The sequence below is a fragment of the Schistocerca serialis genome, chromosome 5, assembly GCF_023864345.2.
Source record: "Schistocerca serialis cubense isolate TAMUIC-IGC-003099 chromosome 5, iqSchSeri2.2, whole genome shotgun sequence".
In the NCBI taxonomy this organism is placed as follows: Eukaryota; Metazoa; Arthropoda; class Insecta; order Orthoptera; family Acrididae; genus Schistocerca; species Schistocerca serialis.
Window position 1 is genome coordinate 283,105,784 of NC_064642.1, and position 13,932 is coordinate 283,119,715.

The window sequence follows — 13,932 nt, forward strand, 5'->3', positions numbered from 1 at the left end:
GGCAGGGGAGGGCTGTCAGCAGCACAATCCGCCGCTCTTCAGCCGAGTGACATGACAACTAAAACAAGAATAAAATAATACATACATAAGGAGGTAAAAAAAGGGGAACATAAAACAGAGTAAGGGGAGAAAATGGAGGTAAAAATCACTGACATGTAGAAGTTCATTGGGGACAGTTAAAATAGTCACCAGAAAGTTTAAAAAACACAGTTTGCGATTCTTAAAACACAGAGAAGACACTGGATGCGCATGCACAGTTTAAAAGTTGGCCACAGTATTAAAAACACTCCGAAAACAACACACTTAAAACCCACTTGGAGCACCCACGACGAAGAGTAAAACTACCAGGCGGGACCTGCCGAGGGAGAGGGCAGAGAGGATGGAAAAGGAGGGGAGAGCATGGGGCAGCTGGGGAAGCGGCGGGATGAAGAGAGGAGGGGCAACCGTGGGTGCACAAAGAGGCAGGAGACACATGGGGTGGGAGAGGGAAAGGGAAGACAGGGCAGGAGGGAGCGCAGAGACACTGAAAGAAGGCACAAGAGATGGACGGGGAGTAGGAGGGGAAATCCGCTCAGAAGGAGGGAGGGGGAGGAGAGGGAGCCCTGAGGAGGAGGCAGGAAGAGGAGGTTAGAGTTGGTAGGAAGGGTAGATGTCAGGGCGAAGCTCATCATCCGGGAGTGGTAGACGGTGGAAGTTGTGCTGGGAAAGGAGATGGAGGGTGTGGAGATGGAGAGAGGGAGGGACACAACGGTAAAGGCACGGCAACTGGTTGGGAGTGGAGAGGAAGGGAGACACCAGGGGGTGAGGGAGATCAAGACGGCGGACAATATATAGTGTGCAGATGTGTTCAAGGAAAAGGAGAAGGTGGGGGAAGGGGATGAGGTCATAGAGGATGCGCGTGGGGGACGGAAGGCAGATGCGGAAGGCGAGGCGGAGTGCATGGCGTTCAAGGATTTGGAGGGCTTAATAGAACCGGGGAGGGGCGGAAATCCAAGCGATGCTGGCATAACAAAGGATGGGGCGGATCATGGATTTGTAGGTGTGAAGGATGGTGGAAGGATGCAGACCCCACGTCTGGCCGGACAGGAGTTTCAGGAGGCGGAGGCGGTTGTGAGCTTTGTTTTGGATGGTAAGGAGATGGGGAGTCCAGGTGAGGTGGCGGTCGAGTGTGAGGCCAAGGTATTTGAGGGTAGGAGTGAGGTGGATAGGACGGCCGTAAATGGTGAGGTAGAAATCATGGAGGCGGAAGGAGCGGGTGGTGCGGCCTATGATGATCACCTGGGTCTTGGAGGGATTAACACGGAGGAACCACTGGTTGCACCAAGCGGTGAATTGGTCAAGGTGGGTTTGGAGGGTACGTTGGGACCGTTGAAGGGTAGGATAAAGGGCTAGGAAGGCGGTGTCATCAGCGAACTGGAGAAGATGAACAGGAGGGGGAGGTTTGGGCATATCAGCAGTGTACAGGAGATAGAGGAGAGGGGAAAGGACAGAACCTTGGGGCACGCCGGCAGAGGGGTAGAAAGTACGGGAGTTGGAATTGTGGATAGTCACATAGGAGGGACGATGGGAGACGAAGGAAGCAACGAGACGAACGAAGTTGATGGGGAGAGCATAGGTCTGGAGATTGAAAAGGAGACCGGGATGCCAGACACGGTCATAGGCGTTCTGGAGATCAAGGGAAACAAAGATAGCAGAGCGACGGGAGTTAAGTTGGAGGGAAAGAAGATGGGTAAGGTTAAGGAGCTGGTCGTCAGCAGAGAAGGAAGGCCGGAAGCCACATTGGGTAAGAGGAAGGAGGCGGTGCTGGTGAAGGTGGCGGTGGATACGGCGAGAGAGGATGGCCTCAAAGACCTTACTGAACACGGAGGTGAGGCAGATGGGACGATAGGAAGAGGTAGCAGAGTGGGGTTTGTTAGGCTTAGGGAACAGCAGGACACGGGAAGTCTTCCACAGGTCAGGGTAAAATCCAGTGGAGAGGAGGACATTGTACAGCGTGGCAAGGACAGACAGGAAGGATGGAGGGGATTCCTTGAGGTGACGGTAGGTGACGCCATCATGACCAGGGGCGGTGTTTAGTTTGGAGCGGAGGACGAGTGTGATGTCTTGCATGGTGATGGGAGTGTTGATGTCGGAGGGGGGTAGCCGATCCAAGTACTGGAAGCTAGGGGCGAGCGGGGGGACAGAGGTGTCAGTGCGGTCAAGGACAGTGGGGAAGAGGGAGTAATCAAAATGGGGATCGTCAGGAATGGAGAACACCTCGGACAGGTGGGAAGCAAGCTGGCTGAGTGAGAGGCAGGCGCTTAAGTAGTCTATCGCGGGAGCCGCTATTGGCCGCTGGGACCACGTGTTCCACTGTGGCGCCACACCTTACGGCGCGATGGTGCAGAGACCTCTAGGAGTCTTCGACGTCCATGGCGCGCGGTACCAGACTGTGACTGACTGTTTCATTTACACTATTCAGGTCATTCGGATACTTCTGAATATGGCACACATTTAATTAATTCAGGTCTTTTGCATACTTTTGTATGTGACACCAGTCTATATAATTCAGGTTTTCCAGATACTTTCGAATGTGGTGCCAATATATGCAATTCAGGTACTACGGATACTTTTGAAAATGGGCAAAATGGCAGCTGTAAAGTAACATACTGGATGGCTGTTTCTTTTTAATGGCTGGTAGAATATTGAGCCACACTTCCAAGATCTAAATGTGTGTGTGTGTGTGTGTGTGTGTGTGTGTGTGTGTGTGTGTGTGTGTGTCTGTGTGTGTCTGTGTGTGTGTGTGAATGTGTGAGAAATTTACTAATGATGCAGAATTTTTGCTGGACACATTATGGGTTTTGCTGAATACGTATATTGTTACTCTCCTGCCCCTCCCATAGACAACCCACATGTGAGACGTCATTTGTATTGTAGCAAGTATGGTACAGCCCCTACACAGGTCCGAAAAGTGGGCCAGAAACCCCATAGTTATACTACTTAGGTATATTATACGACTGAAGGCAATAAATACTGCAGTCAGGCAGTCTGTATTTCCTCATTTCTTAACGTCTTAATAATACTGACTCTCATAGAATAATGGATGTTAGTTACTTTTGGTAGTAATAATTTATAGTACATAAAAGCAATTACAAAAACGAAGCTTCTCACTACAGATACCACAAACTATATGTAATAATCAGATATTCCGTTCCAAGAAGTGGGTAGCTGTCTATACCAGAGAAATGGTTTAAATCAAATTATTGAAATTTTCTTTAAGTAGACTATTGTAAAATTCTTTCTCTGACCTTTTGTTAACAAAATGAGCTGCCCAACGCCTCAAGGTGACCAGTCTTTGTGCTTTTACTGCATTTCATCAGGAGACTTCGATAATTTCTTGATATCTGCCACAGATTGTGTGCGTTGTTAGCAGACATACGGTACGCAAACTGTCGATTAGATATGGATATGCCTACTGCCTAGCGACAATGTATACCCAGTGTCCACCCAGTCCGTCAACAAGGTGTCGTGCATTAGGTAATTAGTTAATTTGTTTGCATAACACATCTGCATTGCGAATCGCTGATAAATCGTAAATACATAAATTATACTTTAGTATCTTTCGGTAAATGGAAGAGTGTGGAAATTCTAAAAAATTTAGTCATCGTTGCCACTTATTCCATTCCTCGTTTTCAGTACTAGAGAGCCAAAAAGGAGTAGTCTAAACCTTTTATGCGATATTATATGTTTGAGTACTTGCGCCACCACGTTTCGTGGTAACTATTGTCGGAACAGAACACTCTTTGAAAGTGGTTAATTCTCAAGAAGCATAAATGTTTGTTAAATCTTCGACAGATGCATCAGTTTTATTTTAAACAAATAGCATACAGAAATCAATCAGTAATACTTTTTTTCTTATTGTTTATTACGAAGAAACTGTAAAGCTAAGTTTGAAATATACCTTCGTAACGGTTGCAGTTCACATGAAGACAGCCAGCAAAAGGAAAATGGTGACGTGTAAGGGCACTAAATCGACTGCACATGAACGAGGTAAATTCATTTACCCAACTCTTCAATAGACGACGGCGATGTGCTGACTGACGTGTAGCTGCCATTAGTTTTCAACAGAATCTGATAAACTGACGGTCTTTTTCCTTCGACAAAAGGCGGCAGGTTGTTGGTAATCAATTTTAGCTTCATTCCTGGAAAGCAGTTCGTAGCACACGATTCTTTCTTTAACCCACCAGACAAATAACACTTTTATTAGATTTAACAGATACCTTTGTAGTAGATGTTGCGTATTTTCTGCTGATTATCCAGGTATTATTTTTTTCTTTGTATCACATTAATGTGGCACTGTTACTGACAAGTGGGAACAGTCGCTGTTTTCGCAAGCAAACTGTTACCATACGACCGTAGATATAAGGGAGGGAGGGGGGGCGGGCGAAGTCACGAAAATATAACCTAGAGAAAATTCAGGGTGTTCAAGAAACATGATAATTCTGTATATTCTTTCCCTTCATATTCATGCTTCCTATCTTGGCAGAGGCCTTTGTTATAGAGATTTGGATTATGGCTTTTCATAAATCACCTCGTGGTCATTCTGGAAATTCTTGCACCGCTGTGGTTTCTTCATCTAAAGAATGTGGAAGAAATTACAAGATACGTTTCCAGAGAATAAGCTTGGTGTTGGTGGCGAGTGGGGATGTGCCGCTGGGGGGGGGGGGGGGGGGGGTGCCATAGGCAAAACCTGATATCACAAAAAGCGGCATGTGTGATTTGCCTTGACCAGAAAGAACTGGGACGTTGTCGAGGAGCACATAAACAGGTCCTTGGATTTCTTCAAGCGATACTTCGCCTGGAAATCTCCTGTAAATTCGTCAGGAGATTTAGGTAGTATGCTCCTGCGATGATTCGACCATTGCTAACATTATCGGCTACCACCATACCTTTCCTTGGCAAGATGAATGGCATTCGTCCAAAGTGAATAAGCAATTTAAGAGGCTATCTGGATTCGCCTGTGGCAGCTGCAACATTTTTGCTGCAGCCTCAGTTGGATAGGCTTTTTGAATGGGTATATGCAGTTGTGCAAGCCAGCGGCTGCCAAACCTTGTCCTGTTCAAAATTTCGTGCAAAATGTTTAAAATTGATCCATGTCTGACATTTTTTTCCACTATGAACTCCATGGCGAGCACCAGGGTAACAATTCCTCTTTTAATTCCATGTTCTTCGCACGGAGACGTTCAGACACTTATGTCTGATGACACTGGTGTGTCCACGCCACCTATATGCAGTTGCATATTACGGTGCGTTGTTGCAGTGTGCTTACACCAGCTACTCAAGGATTGTTGTAGGGTGTTCCCTTTCATATACAGAGAACGAATTGCCGCTCGATGCTATACTAAACAAAAGCACTGCGCCATTTTCCTTCCGCTCTTCTTGCATACTGCAACGGTATCGCACCGCGGGGATTTCATAGTGTGCGAGGAATGCAGACAGGTACTCATATCATAACAAACAAAAATTCATTACCTAATAAAAACTTTATGACTGTCCCTCAGTAAAGAAGACGTTAAAACCAACGAATTACACGCCACAGATATATATAAAAATGACGATAGACACCCAAGACACGGTCAAGCGTATCCAGAACTGAATCATGACACAGACGCAACACCAATACATCTGAATGCACCGAAACAACATAAACGTAAATTAATTATTCCCTCACTAGAGGGCAGGTTAACATGTCATGAAATAACAACTAAAGAAAAATACGGATGTGGCACATCAAAATGCAAACCATATATGCAAACTGTACGTTCCATCCACAGTGGGAATACACACGAAAATCAACTCAAGTACAAGAAACAATTACCAACGTAAAACAAAGACGAACAGAACAAACAACAAAAAGTGCCACACACCATGTAGACACTACAAGCAACATGAACAGACAAAAACCTCACACTGAAAAATCACAGCAATGTTCAACTGACGCCACACCTTATCACCCAAAACCGAAAACTACATCAGTAGATAAACACTACCATCCAGTACATCAGACAGAGTTAACAAGCCATGAAGTAAGAAACGAAATAGACTACGGTGACATCTAAGAGAACTTGCGCCTAAGTGGTGGAAAAGGAAGGAGTTTTTCAAGCTGCAGTATGACTAGTAACAAGACTGAATTACCTACTGGGCGACACTATATGCAGAACAAAAGACAGAATTATTGTACAAACCAAAAAGTACCAACAGATAAACGCAATCTTTGTAATCTTTTACGCAAATTATGTGGACAAAGAAATGAAGGCCTTAAGCTTGACAATATTTTCAATAACCTAGTAAGGGCGCATGGACCCGTGTACCTCGATCACACCCAGAGCGTGCCGGATTGCTTTGTTTTTACTAAATTCTCACAGTGAAAGTATTGCAGCTAAATTGTATGGGTACGCGAGGACATATTGCGTCTACAACAACCGTACCCACGAACTGGAGGAGTACCATGCCTTCCGAGGCAGTACATGCAAATCACAGACGCAAACCAAGTAATGGCTGTAATCTTTGTGGTAAACACTAACTTTACAGTAACACAAATAACGCAGCTATGCACACAACATACGGCTACTGTCGAAATAACTTCAGGTAGGAAAACAATGGATCGTCTTGTCAATCTACGCGCAGCAGTTGTTTGATATGAAGCCTTTTGCTACAATAATAAAAGTTGCGCGATTTGCAAATGGCAGATGACTGCTTATATTAACAGAAATAAATGCTAAGTCAACTCCCTGGCAGTGTGACAGAACAGAAGCTAGGAAAAAAAACAATAGGTGACGTTATAAATGAATGTAATCTTTTCGTTTCAAGAAAATCAGACCAACCACTTATTCACCGCAGAAATATTGGAGTAGGTATCAACATTAATGCAGGTAGCGAACTGACAGGTGCTCGATAGGAGAATAATCAGTGATCATAACGCAATACAACATTAAAACAAAAATGGTTCAAATGGCTCTGAGCACTATGGGACTTAACTTCTGAGGTCATCAGTCCCCTAGAACTTAGAACTACTTAAACCTAACTAACCTAAGGACAACACAGACATCCATGCCCGAGGCAGGATTCGAACCTGCGACTGTAGCGCCTAGAACCGCTAGGCCACCGCGGCCGGCCATTAAAACAAACACAGACACGGACACATCACAAGAACCAAGATTGCCGCTACGGAAAGCAAACTAGCAAAAACTAAGTCACGTGATTAAAGGATTTCCTTTATGTATCATCCAGGGAATCGTAGATTACAGAGCTCACGTTCTTACAGATGTCTTACAGAGAGCACAAACAATAGCAGTACCTGCAGCGAAATAAAGGGCATCTTAGTCATCACTGTTAACAAGACTAAGAAAAGACACCCGTGATAAACGACGATATTACCAAAAATCAAAGGCAGCACAGGGAAGAGAAATTGGACTTCAATATTACCAAGACGCTAAAACACGATACAAAGACGAACTACATAAGACCAGGAAAGAGCACTGGGATACGTGTGTTAGGAGAAACTTTCAGAACAACATCTGAGGGGAGGAAGGAACTGTTTAATCTACAGACTGAACATATCAAAACCCCGACAGTATTATCAACACTGAAAAACCAGATGGTACTACCACAAGGGGTTGCAGATGCACAGCACAGTATCTCCTGATAAACTACTTCCTGACGATGACCACACTCAGGATAACCAACTTAACACCGACCTTCGTGTACGATTAGATGAAAAGTACGGAAACGAAGGTGTCATCATGACCTTCGCTCGCGAGGAAGCTGCTTTGGCATCAAACAAAATAAAATAAAAAAAGGCAGCGGGTACGGATGGCATCCACTCTGAAGGCGTGAAATAAGCTGCTTCACTTATTGCACCATATATATGACAGACTTACTGAATGATGTTCTACTAGAAGGACAACTACCGAATGTATGGAATACGGCAAATGCAGTTATAATCAAGAAAGCGGAGGACAAAGACCTGACTGAGCCCTAAGACGTACAGACCGATATGCCTCATTAGCATTCTGACAAAGGTACAGGAGAGATTTCCGTGCGCCAGATTTCAGTCGCACAGGAAGCTCTTCGGCCTTAGCCCACATCAGTTTGCCTTTCGACCATGTAAATCCAACGACGATGCAGTAAACAGGGCCACAGGACTGAAAAAGGCAATATGTCACAAATACATAGTAGCAGTCCTAATTGAAATAGCTGGTCCTATCGTCACCATTTGGTGTCCGGCGTTGTTTGCAAGACTTACGGGGATGAATATTCCACTGGCTCTATACAACAGCCTTAGAGATTATTGTAAAAGCAGGATAGTGGAATGGAAGACTGGTCGTCAAAAGAATATAAAGAGGGTAACAAAGGCTTGTCTGCAAGGATCCATAGACGGACTGATTTCCTGGGACGCAGCCACAGAACCACTACTGAGTGCACTAGAAGATAGGCAAACGGGATGATTGCCTACGCTGATGCGTTTATGGTCATGGTAACTCCAAACTCCACGTCCCAATTAGAGATTAAAGCCATGCGGCTCCTCGCTTTCATCGGTGAGTGATGAACGAACAACAAACTCATAATAGGAACTAAGAAAACTGTTTACCTACTTCTAAGAGGCACACTGAAAATAAATTCAGTTATAAAGTTAAACAACATATCTAAAAAAGGAAAGATATGATAAGATAATTTGGATTTATATTGACGAATATTTTCACATTAACGAAGGTGCTAGACTAACAGTTAACAAAGAGACGGAACTCATGCACAGACTTACAAGACTGAACACTGTACGAGACGGACTATCTCTACAAGCAATGAGGACATACTACACAGCACTCTTTGAGTAAATAGCATTTTCTTGCTGATAGTACTTGGGCACATCGATTATGCTTAGGTACGTATAAAATCACTGTGAGGCGCGGCCAGAGGAGTGTTCTACTCAGAATCTCGCCGGTGTTCGGCACGACCTCCATTAAGGCACTGTGTGTGGTACTGGGAGTTTTCCTAAAGATGTTAAAGTTCGCCACAGAGCAGTGGCCTACTGGCTGAAGAGGGGAAGATGTATCAAAATAAGAGACCTTTAGGATAATTTAGGTTAAGTAGTGTGTAAGCCTACCCCCATGAACCATGGACCTTGCCGTTGGTGGGGAGGCTTGCGTGCCTCAGCGATACAGATGGCCGTACCGTCGGTGCAACCACAACGGAGGAGTATCTGTTGAGAGGCCAGACAAACGTGTGGTTCCTGAAGAGGGGCAGCAGCCTTTTCAGTAGTTGCAGGGGCAACAGTCTGGATGATTGACTGATCTGGCCTTGTAACAATAACCAAAACGGCCTTGCTGCGCTGGAACTGCGGGTAAGCTACTACAAACAGGCATAGTGAACGCATTATTGTGGCCAAGATAGACACGAAGCCCACGCCTACTACAGTAGTACAAGTTTATATGCCAACTGGCTCTGCAGATGATGAAGAAATTGATGAAATGTATGATGAGATAAAATAAATTATTCAGGTAGTGAAGGGAGACGAAAATTTAATAGTAATGGGTGACTGGAATTCGAGAGTAGGAAAAGGGAGAGAAGGAAACATAGTGGGTGAATATGGATTGGGGGAGAGAAATGAAAGAGGAAACCGTCTGGTAGAATTTTGCACAGAGCATAACTTAATCATAGCTAACACTTGGTTCAAGAAATATAAAAGAAGGTTGTATACATGGAAGAATCCTGGAAATACTAGAAGGTATCAGATATATTATATAATGGTAAGACAGAGATTTAGGAACCAGGTTTTAAATTGTAAGACATTTCCAGGGGCAGATGTGGACTCCGACCACAATCTATTGCTTATGAACTGTAGATTAAAACTGAAGAAACTGCAAAAAGGTGGGAATTTAAGGAGGTGGGACCTGGATAAACTGAAAGAACCAGACGTTGTACAGAGCTTCAGGAAGAGCATAAGGGAACAATTGACAGGAATGGGGGAAAGAAATACAGTAGAAGAAGAATGGGTAGCTCTGAGGGATGAAGTAGTGAAGGCAGCAGAGGATCAAGTAGGTAAAAAGACAAGGGCTATTAGAAATCCTTGCGTAACAGAAGAAATATTGAATTTAATTGATGAAAGGAGAAAATATAAAAATGCAGTAAATGAAGCAGGCAAGAAGGAATACAAACGTCTCAAAAATGAGATCGATAGGAAGTGCAAAATGGCTAAGTTGGGATGGATAGAGGACAAATGTAAGGATGTAGAGGCTTATCTCACTATGGTTAAGATAGATACTGCCTACAGGAAAATTAAAGAGACCTTTGGAGAAAAGAGAACCACTTGTATGAACATCAAGAGCTCAGATGGAAACCCAGTTCTAAGCAAAGAAGGTAAAGCAGAAAGGTGGAAGGAGTATATAGAGGGTCCATACAAGGCGATCTACTTGAGGACAATATTATGGAAATGGAAGAGGATGTAGATGAAGATGAAATGGGAGATACGATACTGCGTGAAGAGTTTGACACAGCACTGAAAGACCTGAGTCGAAACAAGGCCCCGGGAGTAGACAACATTCCATTAGAACTACTGACGGCCTTGGGAGAGCCAGTCCTGACAAAACTCTACCATCTGGTGAGCAAGATGTATGAGACAGGTGAAATACCCTCAGACTTCAAGAAGAATATAATAATTCCTATCCCAAAGAAAAGCAGGTGTTGACAGATGTGAAAATTACCGAAATATCAGTTTAATAAGTCACAGCTGCAAAATACTAACGCGAGTTCTTTACAGACGATTGGAAAAACTGGTTGAAGCCGACCTCGGGGAAGATCAGTTTGGATTCCGTAGAAATGTTGGAACACGTGAGGCAATACTGACCCTACGACTTATCTTAGAAAATAGATTAAGGAATGGCAAACCTACGTTTCTAGCATTTGTAGACTTAGAGAAAGCTTTTGGCAATGTTGACTGGAATACTCTCTTTCAAATTCTAAAGATGGCAGGGGTAAAATACAGGGAGCGAAAGACTATTTACAATTTGTACAAAAACCAGATGGAAGTTATAAGAGTCGATGGGCATAAAAGGGTAGCAGCGGTTGGGAAGGGAGTGAGACAGAGTTGTAGCCTGTCCCCGATGTTATTCAATCTGTATATTGAGCAAGCAGTAAAGGAAACAAAAGAAAAATTCGGAGTAGGTGTTAAAATCCACGGAGAAGAAATAAAAACATTGAGGTTCGCCGATGACATTGTAATTCTGTCAGAGACAGCAAAGGACTTGGAAGAGCGGTTGAACGGAATGGACAGTGTCTTGAAAGGAGGGTATAAGATGAACATCAACAAAAGCAAAACAAGGATAATGGAATGTAGTCGGATTAAGTCGGGTGATGCTGAGGGAATTAGATTAGGAAATGAATAATAAAGGAGTTCTGCTATTTGGGGAGCAAAATAACTGATGATGGTGGAAGTAGAGAGGATATAAAATGAAGACTGATAATGGCATGGAAAGCGTTTCTGAAGAAGAGAAATTTGTTAACATTGAGTATAGATTTAAGTGTCAGGAAGTCGTTTCTGAAAGAATTTGTATGGAGTGTAGCCATGTATGGAAGTGAAACATGGACGGTAAATAGTTTAGTCAAGAAGAGAATAGAAGCTTTTGAAATGTGGTGCTACAGAAGAATGCTGAAGATTAGATGAGTAGATCACACAACTAATGAGGAGGTATTGAACAGAATTTGGGAGAAGAAGCGTTTGTGGCACAACTTGACAAGAAGAAGGGACCGGTTGGTAGGACATGTTCTGAGGCATCAAGGGATCACAAATTTAGCATTGGAGGGCAGCGTGAAGGGTAAAAATCGTAGAGGGAGACCAAGAGATGAATACACTAAACAGATTCAGAAGGATGTAGGTTGTACTAAGTACTGGGAGATGAAGAAGCTTGCAAAGGATAGAGTAGCATGGAGAGCTGCATCAAACCAGTCTCAGGACTGAAGACAACAACAACAACAGTGTGTAAGCTTAGGGACTGATGACCTTGGCAGTTAAGTCCCATAAGATTTCACACACACTTGAACATTTTTTTGAAAATATACATCTCTGCATGCTTGGTTATCACGCAATTTCATAACATGTAACACTATCTGAAGATGTGACACTTCTTCTTCTTTCGCCGCGTCAGGTTTGACTGGACCAATGTTTTACCAAGCCTTCACACCTGATGCAACTGATCATGACATATTGAATCAACTCCTAACCTCGATTGTTATCTTAAGTTCAGAAACACATTGTAACCTAGTTAATCAACACATTATTAATTATTACCACAGTCAAGACAACATATGTAACAGACGTACACCGAACACATAGAAGGTATAAAGGGAAAAATTGTCACATCATGTCTAAGTCAAATTTACTGTCACCTCAATTTCTTCCCTTACATACAGTTTTAGTTTTAACTTAAAATACATCCGCAACCTATTATATATCTTATTTGTTACCGTTATCCATGTCAGCAACAAATGTAAATAAAATTGTATTTATACATTTGTACCTTCTTACCTTTTATTTTCTGTTTTTTCATCCTTTTGTGAAATTCACGAGAAACATATTAGTAATAAAACTGAATTTGTATGCTATATATGTCAAATCACAAAATGTACGGCCTGCTATATAATAAAAGGCAACAAGTCTTCACTTGAGAAATAAATAAGTAAATAAACCACCCCTCATAAGAACACCTATTCTTCTTTTTTTTCATATCTTTCTACTGATTTGAGGGAGTCAACCACGAATTCCCCTCCAATGCCAATCTCTCCCTATCAGAGTAACACATGCAACTAACGTCAGTAATCTGTTAGGTATTTACCAATATCTGGCAATCCCCTTCCAATTTTTACCCCCTACAGCCCTCTCAAGTATTACGAAAGATATTATTTCATGTCTCTTCTGTTCGCTGATTCTGCAGTGAACACCCTCATTTCTTATCCTATTCGTCCACCTAATTTTTCCTATGGCACCACATTTCAAACGCTTCCATTCTCTTCCTTTCCAGTTTTCTCATATTCCATGACTAGCTTTCTTGCAGCTCTGTGCTTCAAAAGCACATTCTTAGAAATATCTTGTTCAAATTAAGAACAGTGTTTGACACTAATATAATTCTTTTGGCCCTCATTGCCCGTGCTGGACTGCTTTTTGTGCTTCGTCCATCACAGGTCATGGATGATACTGTTTCGAAGGCAGCGGAATTCCTCAACTTCATCCACTTAGTTCTCACCAGTTTTGATGTTATGTTTATTGCAAATCTCATTTCCGCCACTCCCCATAATTTTCTTCTTCACTTTACTCATGTGTCCATTCGATTATTCATTGCGCTTAACATCTCTTTCACTTCTTCAAAAATGGTTCAAATGGCTCTGAGCACTATGAGACTTGACTTCTGAGGTCATCAGTCCCCTAGAACTTAGAACTACTTAAACCTAACTAACCTAACGACATCACACACATCCATGCAGGAGGCAAGATGCGGCCGTAGCGGTCACGCGGTTCCAGACTGTAGCGCCTAGAACCGCACAGCCACTCCGGCCGGCCTTTCAGTTCTTCCTCACCATCAATGCGTGTAGTCATCAGTGAATTCTATCATTAGTATCCTTTCACCCTGAATTCTAATCCCACTTCTGAACCCTACCTTTGTTTCCGCAATTTCTTTTACGATGCATAGACTGAATGGTACGGCCAACAGTACATCGCTGTCACATCCCTGTATTAAACCCATTATAATCTGACAGTTATATTGGGGGGTTCCATTCATGTTCCTCTACTTATCCCCAATGCTGTGCTAATGTAATAGAGGATTTCTTCGTCTACTTATGAACAACTTGTTACATTTAATTACGTCCAATATCAGTCTCCAGTCTCTACGCCATTCCCCAATC